The sequence below is a fragment of the Miscanthus floridulus genome, chromosome 12, assembly GCF_019320115.1.
Source record: "Miscanthus floridulus cultivar M001 chromosome 12, ASM1932011v1, whole genome shotgun sequence".
Taxonomy (NCBI): Eukaryota; Viridiplantae; Streptophyta; class Magnoliopsida; order Poales; family Poaceae; genus Miscanthus; species Miscanthus floridulus.
This window is the reverse complement of record NC_089591.1, coordinates 73585310-73595015: the sequence shown is the minus strand read 5'-3', so window position 1 is coordinate 73595015 and position 9706 is coordinate 73585310. Positions and strand designations below refer to the sequence as shown.

The window sequence follows — 9706 nt, the reverse complement described above, 5'->3', positions numbered from 1 at the left end:
GGGGTAATCCAAAAGGTTTGGTGGCACGAATGGTGGGCGACGATCTTTTTATTGCTGAATTTGATTCGGTGCTGGACAAAAATAGAGTTCTTGATGGCTCCCCATGGTATATCGAACGACAATCTGGTGGTCGGCAAGCTGTGATTTTACAGGAGTTTAATTATGATTTACGCCCAAGTGATGTAACTTTTGACGAATTGGCTATTTGGGTGAACATCCTAAATCTCCCTTTTGAGCTGCGTGATGAAAAGTGGGGTTTTAAACTAGCAGGTAAAATTGGAAAGAAAGTGTTGAAAATAGATGTGGACAGGCAAAAAAAAGTAGTTAGAAAGGATCTAAGAGCTAGGATAATTATCTCTTTAAATGAGCCTTTGCCGCGAGGTATTTCTGTGTTCGCATCTCGAAGACAGAGAAAGGAATGGTACGATGTGGTCTATAAGAGAGTTCCTTTCTTCTGCTTTTCATGTGGAATAATTGGCCATTTAGAAATTGACTGTCCCACACCAGCTACTCGAGATAAAAAATGGAAATTTGCCATGCAGTGAAAAATTACGTGCTCCAGAGGATAGAAGGACAAAAAGTCAGGGCGAATGGTATGTTCAAGGGAACTCATCTAGAAGGAGCAACTCTTCAAGAGCTTGTGGAAGTTTAGATTGTAACAAATCAGTCACAAAGAAGAGTAATGACAACGATAGAGATGTTAGCAAGATAGATGGCGAGGATGAGGGGGCTGAAGTTTCTTCACCAATTGAAAATGAAGTGCCTGACTTTGCTAGTGGATCTTACGATGATACGATAAAATAGGGGCGTACCCAGTGCAGAGAGCTCCCGCTCCGTGCAGGGTCTGGGGAATGGTGTCAGTGGCAAGCCTTACCCTCGCCTGTGCAATGCGAGGAGACCGCGACTCGAACTCGGGACCTTTCGGTCACAGACGGTAAGACTCTACCGCTTGCACCAAGCCTGCCCTTCATCTTACGATGATACGATGGTGGATGATTTTTCTATAGATGATAAGCTGATTCCTTCCGACACCAAAAAAGGGAAGTCTGACATGAGTTTAATGAAGAATAGGCCCAAGGAAAAATCTTTGGCCCTTGTGCCAATGAATCCAGAGAGATTGTCATGTCAAGAAATAAAGGGTGATAGTGGGGATTTTGAGAGTTTGGAAAAGATGAAAAATGAAAATGCGGGGCTGCTGGAGCAGCCTCGCGTGCAAAAATGAGGTTAATAACGTGGAATTGCCGGGGATTGGGGAACGGTCCGGCAATTTGAGGACTTCTGGATATCCAAAAGCGGGAGGCCCCTGATGTCCTTTTCCTCTCAGAAACTAAACATGATGGGAAATGGATGGAGTGGTTGAGATGGAAGCTGGAAATGCCTAATTTGGTGACGGTGGATAGTAACAAATCAAGTGGTGGTCTGGCATTGTTTTGGAAAAGAGGAGTAGATATAGGGGTTAAAAACTTATCGGAATACCACATTGATAGTATCATAAAGGAAGATGATGGGCTACTATGGAGATTTACTGGTATTTATGGTGAGTCAAGAAATGATAAGAAGGAAAACACATGGGTAACTATGCATGAGTTGAAGGCAAAATTTGACTTGCCATGGCTGTACAACAGAGACTTTATTGAAATTTTATTTGGATGTGAGAAGGAAGGTGGCTCACAGAGAGCAAAATCAAATATGCAGAAATTTAGGATGGTACTGGAGGACTGTGATCTTCATGATCTGGGGTTTGTGGGTGATCCATTTACTTGGCGTAATAACCATTGCTCGGCTAGTAGTTTTACAAAGGAGAGGCTAGACCGAGCCGTTGCCAATAGTGCCTAGAGATCCATCTTTCCTTTGGTTAAGGTTACTAATGGAGATCCTAGACATTCAGATCACAGACCAAATATAATTGATGTGGGGAGAAGGGAATGTATGGCATGGGGGGAGCAAGTGGAGGTGTTACCAAAATTTGAAGCAAGGGGGTTGGAAGAAGAGGATTGTGAAACCAAAGTAGTGGAGACATGGAGAGGGGCAATGGAGGAAGGATGTGACTGCATAATGGCGATACAGAAGAAAGTTCTCGGGGTGTTAAAGGAGTGGGACAAAAATGTGTTGGGTGAGTTAGAGAAGAGAATTAAGAAGGTGAGAAGGGAGCTAGAGATGTGGAGGAGACAGGGAATTTCTCAAGAATCAGTAAACCGACAACACATTTTGCGTTATAAGCTCGAACGCTTGCAAGACCAGCAAAATGTTTACGGGAAGCAACGAGCTCATAACACATGGTTGTTGAAAGGTGACCGGAATACTGTTTTTTTCCATGCCTTTGCCTCAAAACGGAGAAGGAAAAACCATGTTACAAAATTAATGGATGATAATGGGAATTTTGTGGCTGGAGAGCAATTGAAGAATTTTATTACTAATCAATATCAGAGCTTATTTATGTCTCATGTGGATTCTTCCTTTGATGAGGTGCTGAATTGTGTACACCCAAGAGTCAGCCTAGAAATGAATGAAGCATTACTCGCTCCATTTTCTGGAGAGGAAATATGGAATGCTCTTGTGAGCATAGGTGACTTGAAAGCCCCGGGTGCAGATGGTATACCTTCTATCTTTTATAAGAAATTCTGGTCTCTCATTGAATAGCGTGTTAAAAAAGTTCTTGATGTCCTTAATGGTGGGCCAATACCTGATGGGTGGAATGATACAATTATTGTTCTAATTCCTAAAACTAGCTCACCAAAGATGCTGAAAGATTTACGGCCAATTAGCTTGTGCAATGTTTTTATATAAGCTTATCTCAAAAGTGCTTGCCAATAGGCTTAAGATTTTTTTTTCCTGAGATTGTTTCCCTTCTCAAAGTGCCTTTGTGCCAGGAAGGTTAATTACTGATAATGTTTTGTTGACCTATGAATTAATTCACCACTTGAATTCTAGAAAGAGGGGGTAAAAGGGTTGACTGCTATTAAGCTTGATATGAGTAAAACCTACGATAGAGTGGAGTGGACCTTAGAAAATATGATGAGGAGGATGGGTTTTCATCATAGATGGGTGCAACTTATTATGAAATGTGTTTCCTCGGTCTCATATAAGATTAAAGTCAATGATTCTTACACTCATCGAATCATCCCTCAACTGGGTTTAAGGCAGGGTGATCCTCTTTCACCTTACCTGTTTATTTTATGTGCAGAAGGGCTTTCAGCATTGTTACAGAAAGCTGAACAGGAGGGCAAGCTTGAGGGCATTAAAGTCTATCGGGGAGCACCAAGAGTAGACCATCTTTTCTTTGCAGACGGCTCATTAATTTTGATGAGAGCAAAGGCAAGTGATGCACAAGAACTAGGCCGTATCTTGAAAGTCTATGAAAGAGCTTCTGGGCAAGTAATTAATAAAGATAAATCAACAATTATGTTCAGCCCAAATACTCACCAGCGGGTCAAAGATCATATGAGAACTACACCTCTCAATCTTAGAGGTTGCAACAAGTGAGCGTTAATTGGGGCTGCCGGTTTTAGTTGGAAAATCTAGGAAAAATACCTTTGAGTATATCAAGAAAAAGATCTGGTCCAGGATTCAAGGCTAGCAGGAGAAACTTTTACTTATTAAGGCTGTGGCACAATCTATTCCAACCTATGCCATGTCCCGCTTTGATCTTACCAAGGGCTTGTGTGAGGATCTGAACATGATTATTGGGAGATACTAGTGGAGTCAGCAGGACAAAACAAAAAAAATACATTGGCTAAGTTGGAAAAAACTGACCAAATCAAAAAAGAAAGGTGGGCTTGGATTTTGAGACTTGCACCTATTTAATATGTTTGACAAGCGTGGAGATTAATTCCCTTCCCTGATTCTCTCAGTGGGCAAGTCTTGAAGGCAAGATATTTTCCAAATTTAGATATACTACACTGTTCGTCCCGATTTGGTATTTCATATACATGAAGTAGTATTTTGAAAGGGGTTGACCTGCTGAAGGAGAGGATCATATGGAGAATTGGTAATGGTGAAAATGTGAGAATTTGGGAGGACCCATGGCTGCCCAAAGGGTTGACAAGAAAGCCGGCTACACCTAAGGGAACTAACCTCTTAATAAAAGTTAGTGAGCTTATCAACCCTGTAACATGTGTATGGGATGAGCAACTTATTCGTGAAATATTTTGGCCGGAAGATGCAAATGAGATCTTAAGAATACCAATTGCTAAAAATTTGGAGGATTGGCCTGTATGGTACTTTGATGCAAAAGGTTTATTTTCTGTCAAATCTTCCTACAAGGTTGCAGTGGCAAGAAGAGATACATTGGCTGGTTGGGATGCTTCTACTTTAGGGACCGTTACAGATGACAGTGATTTCGAATGGCACAGAATACGGAAACTCAACGTACCTAACAAAGTCAAAATGTTTATGTGGCGTTTTGCTCATAACAGTTTACCGGTACGAAGAAATTTAGCAAGGCGCGGAGTTGTCATTGACACGAGGTGTTCCGTCTGTACAAGGCTTGATGAGGATAACCGGCATCTCTTTTTCAAGTGTAAGTATGCTAAACTATGCTGGCGTCTAATGAATATGGAACACATCAGGATTCAATTGTTGATTTCTGTTTCGGCATGGGAAACCTGTAATATTATTTGGAAGCTAGAAAAAGATACTCAATTGAAGGTTATAATTTTCCTTTGGAGGTGGTGGTCAGCGAGGAACAAGGCCAATGACGGGGAAGGATGCCGAATGTAGACAAAATTAATAATTATGTCAATTACTTTTAAATGGAGTTTGAAAAACTAAACGTGTCCAAGAAGAAATCAATTCAAGCTACCAAAGATAATGGGAAGCCACCACCTGAGGACATATATAAAGTTAATATTGACGGAGCTTTTGATCCAAAAACAAGAACAGGAGGTTGGGGCTTTGTTGTGCGGAATAATCATGGTGAGTTGCTTGCTACAGGGGCTGGAAAGATCAACTATGCAGCTTCAACTCTACACACTGAGGCAATGACGTCATACAAAGGTTTGCTTTTTTACTTCACAATGGGGCATGCCACGCATCATCCTAGAGACATGCGCTTTTGTGTTGGCCTCTGCTCTTATTGCGATTGGAATTGATCGAAGTGGTGTTGGTGGCCTCATATGACAAGCCCAACAAATAATGCGATTTGAATTTTCATCATGTGTTATCTTAAATTGTAGAAGGTGTTGTAATAAGGTGGCTGATGTTTTGGCTACTTATGGAGTCTGTATGTTATCATCTGATACTGAGCTGTTAAATAGCCAAAGCCCTGACTTTGTAAGTAAACTTGTTGCAGATGATTTGTCTCAATGTTGTGTCTAATGAATATGTGATTTGCCTTTAAAAAAAAATCAGAACCAAGCTCGCGTATCTCATCGGGCCACGTCGCCTGTTTTTTTATCGGCCGTTCCATCCCCGTGTCGAGATTGATCTAACCGTTCAACCTGACCGTCTAGCACGCTTCGCGAACCCTCTCCACGCCTTCGACGGGCGCCGCTCCTCCTTCCTAGTCTTCTCCGCGCCGCCGCCCCTCCCTGCTCCGGTCCCTCCCCCGCAGCCGGGCGAGCCAAATCCGTCCGTCCGAGAGGTAGACCTAATCGGCGGCACGTCTATGGCGACACAGAGGAAGTGGTGATGCGGGTGACCTGTCGTCGCGGGGCGGCCTCGACCCTGCAGCCTGGGCGGTCGAGCCATTGGCGCCCGTCCCGCGCGGGGATGCTGCGGGCGGCGCCAGGACGGCCGCGCGAGGAGGCGCCCAGACAGCAGCCACGGCGAGGGGTCCCTACCAGGGACGTATCGATGCGTGCTACTGTCGTCGCGGGGCGGCCTCGACCTTGCAGCCTGGGCGGCCGAGCCATTGGCGCCCGTCCCGCGCGGGGATGCTGCGGCCGGCGCCAGGACGACCGAGCGAGGAGGCGCCCAGGCAGCAGCCGTGGTGAGAAGTCACTAGCAGCGGGGCTCCTCGGAGGTATGCAAGATTCCCGTCGTGCTCTGGTCCGCGCGTACTACTGCACGCCGCAGTGCTCGGGCGCCAGCTCTACGCATTCCCAGCATGCCTCCTCCAAATGTGCACCTTACACGCCACACTGTCATTGATGTGGAGAAGAAGGTGAGCATGGCTGCCATGAGGAAGAAGGCAAGTAGCACCGGCGCTGTGCAGCTTCCCCGTGCCTCTCTACTCCCTCCCACGCCTAGAGCGTGCATCTAACGCCCCAGCAGCTGCTAGCAACATCGCCATAGACGACACCCACCATATGCTCGATCAAATGACTACAAGGTTTAGCTCTCTTTAGCGGACAATTATACTTTGCATATGAAAGGCTTCTTTATCTGATAGAAAACTTACTCTTTGATTCATTAGAATATACTAAAACACACTAAAGTTTCAGTCCATTTCTATGTTGAAACACCTCTCATGCTTAACTTGAAAGTTTATCTGGCATCACTGAGATCTCGCTCTCGGACATGCCTTTTTTCTTGACTAAAAAACGTTGGTCGTTGAATTTTGCAGAATGAAAAAAAAACACTGAAGACGTGCCTGGGCAGCACCATGTTAACTAGAAGGTACAGATACTAAGTGATGCACTTCTAAAATCATTTGTGTTGATCACTTGAGATTGTGTTTAATGGCATGCTTTAAATAGTGATGACTTGTATCCTCCATGTGCTTTCAAACTCTTGTAGAGTTTCAACATCCAAAGAACTGCTTGCCTGATGAAATGGTGGTTCAGTGTATTGATTGATGAGAGGTTATCTGCCCTTGTCAACTGCATAAAGCAGCATGATTTTAGGACTTCAGCAAAAACAGCTTAGTGTTGAAAAATAACATAGCTTTTAGCTAAGCTTAGTGTTGAAAAAATAAGATAAGATAGATTTTAGGGCTAGCTTTGTTTGGAGCAACCTCAGAACATGCTTTATCTCCCTTTACTTGCAATCATCATCTTACAAGTTTGACCTTATAGTACATTGCTTCCACTGGTGAAGATAACTAGAAGACAAGGATATCTGAAACCAAGAATTACATAGCATAGTTGGACACAAATTTACTTTCGTTGTCAAAGTTCTACAAAGCAAGAGCATAAGATAAAGGGAAAAAATAGAAAGCAGCCAGATATACCACCTTAAAAAAACATTTTTGCTGTCGTCTGAAGCTCTGATAGTCCGGTTTTCCAGTGCTTAAACGTGCACATTTTATCAATACCTATACACATATCAGATAATTTCGATGATGGAACTCACAACATAAAACTCTGCAATATATCCAATAGTTCTGTTGCTGACAATTTCATTGTCATCGCCTTGAAGGTGTTCTTACTTCTTAGGAAGCAGTTAGTAAACGAGATGATTGTGTTCTTCGAGATTGCTTGAAAGTAGCTCGAATACAAGTGCATCCTCGGTAATTCTACAGATCTCCTGACATGTTTCCTTAGGTGTTTTATGTTTTGCAGTTAAAAGTGCCGTACATCTGCCATTTAGTCATTTCAGTTTGCTGATTCTTTTTTAGTTTTTGCCACATGGATTTCATCCCCCATATCCTAATTTAGGCATCTGATATTTCTGCTTCTGTTTGATGAAATTTCCATGGCCAAATTGCTTCTAGCAGGCGGTGTTGATTGGTCTATTTATCAGTTATGTGCTCCATGCCAGCGGTGAAGTCATCAAAGGCAAATGTCCAATGATCCAGCAGAGGGGCCAGCACCGTCACGCCACTCATAAGCGAGTGGTGACCATGATTTGAACATAAACTCAATATGGAGTTCAGAAACGTACTGATTTTTCTTCGTGCGATTTTTAAGGTTTCATGTTACCAAATATATCTCTTTATCTCCTTTAAAATGCCATATGGTTTCAAGAATATCAGAAACTTGTATTTTGTTTGCAACGACAATGATAACTAAATGGTCTTCCCAACTTCCCGGTTATAAAAAACAGAGATATGTGTTAGAAAATACTCCCACCATACTAAAAAATGAGTCGTTTTGACAGCGACACGGTCTCTAAAGCATAACTTTGACTACTTATTTTTATAAAGATATTTATCAAAAAGTGATATATGTAAATTTTTGTGAAAGTATTTTTCAAGACAAATCTATACATATGGTTTTCACATTTTCAAACTCAACAACTTAAAAGTTATTCATGATTTATATTCCCAATGTTTGACTTAAACTTTGTCCAAAACGACTTCATTTTTTAATATGGAGGGAGTATTAGTCTTGCAAGCTGCTCCAGTCTTTTATATTTTGCATCACTAAATAGAAACAACAACGTGTGGAAGCAGCTGCCATCCATCACAGCATCGCGCATCGCGGTCTGGCCTAACATAGGGGCGCCGCGCGTGGTTTCTAGTAGTTTTGGTACCTGAGCGGTTTCCGGTTTTGTTTTCACAACAAAACTAATGGAAGGCTGAATCCTCAATTGCAATACATGCAACGCACACGCCTCGGCTTCCTCAGCTTCCAGCTTGGGCGCGTACGATCTGTAATATATCAGAGCATGCTGTGCAGGTGGACTCCATGGTTTGGTTTCACTTCATCTGAATTTATGCTAGAATCACGCCAGGTCGTTCCTAAACCTGAAAGTTGAGAAGAAGCCTGAACTGCGCATGGCGCTTAATTAGATGTAGATACTGTGGACTTGCCAGGTTCTCCAGAAAAATAGCAGCAGCCCGTTTTGTGATTGAACTGAAAAGGACTAACAAACTTGACCATGGCCAATTCCTCATATCCAACAGCCCTGCATGACAAAAGCTCCGCTTGTTCTTTTCTCCGTTTTGGACAGACCAGACTTTGGGGAAACCATAGGATTTGAAACTTAGAGGGACTGAAACCAAAATGAATCAACTATACATTATTCTAACATGAAGCAAAACTAGAATACACAGATAAGAGATTCTGCACTGAACTTTGCGGACACGATACAGTGTGATGCAATAGTGGCCCGCATCCGGCAAAGGTTCTACCGAATATCCCTTTCACATCTAGGACGTGTCGGATTGGATGATGATGCTATTACTTTAACCTCTCATCATCTCATCTCATTTATTATTTAACAAGGCCCGTGTCAAATTACTGCAGTGATCAGTGACAGTGAGGAACTCGTCGTCAGAGCGCACGCATTTAGGTTACATGATGCGTGGGATCCCAATCCCCGACGGCAGGTACGACATGGCCAGGGCCAGTGGATGTAGACAAGTAGCGCCTTAGTCCTGTCGTTTGGTCGTATTCAGCTTATAAGACATGGCTTATCAGCCAACGAACATTATTTTTCTCTCACATTAAGAGCCTATTCACTGGTTGGTTTTTGAGCTAATAAGCCCGGCTGGTACTGGTTTGTTGTGAGAGAAAAATACTGTTGGCTGACTGATAAGTCCTGACTGAAACCAACAAGCGAACAGGCTGCAAATCAGCCAACAGTACTTTCAGTCATGGCTTATAAGTCAAACAAGCCCAAACAAACAGGACGCTTGTGCGCACGCAGCGAACACGACATCTCGTGAGTCGTGACTCGCCAAGGTTTGCTGCATCACGCATTCACGTAGAGACGAGTGCAAGAAATGTTCAGCTTTGCTGATAACCGAAGAAATTAAAGTCACGGCGCAATACCTATACCACGCGGCGCCTGGCGATTTTTTAAATAATATTTTTTAATGGTTAATTGCAAATATAGAATTTGATTAAAAAGAATTACAAATCTAGTTACCAGCCTATCA

General features: G+C 42.9%; 1 long non-coding RNA gene and 1 pseudogene across 3 annotated transcripts; both read left to right on the top strand.

Moving 5' to 3' along the window:
* Positions 1 to 1218: 1218 nt before the first annotated feature.
* Positions 1219 to 3483, top strand: LOC136496126 (uncharacterized; annotated as a pseudogene).
* Positions 3484 to 5446: 1963 nt separating this feature from the next.
* On the top strand, positions 5447 to 7934 carry LOC136496818 (uncharacterized). Of its 3 annotated transcripts, none has more exons than XR_010769135.1 (3): positions 5447 to 6271; positions 6506 to 6558; positions 7598 to 7934. It is a non-coding gene; the product is annotated as an uncharacterized lncRNA (long non-coding RNA). The 3 variants fall into 3 exon arrangements; XR_010769136.1 differs by having other exon boundaries at positions 7300 to 7934; XR_010769134.1 differs by lacking the exon at positions 7598 to 7934 and adding an exon at positions 6679 to 7308.
* The last annotated feature ends 1772 nt before the right edge of the window (positions 7935 to 9706 follow it).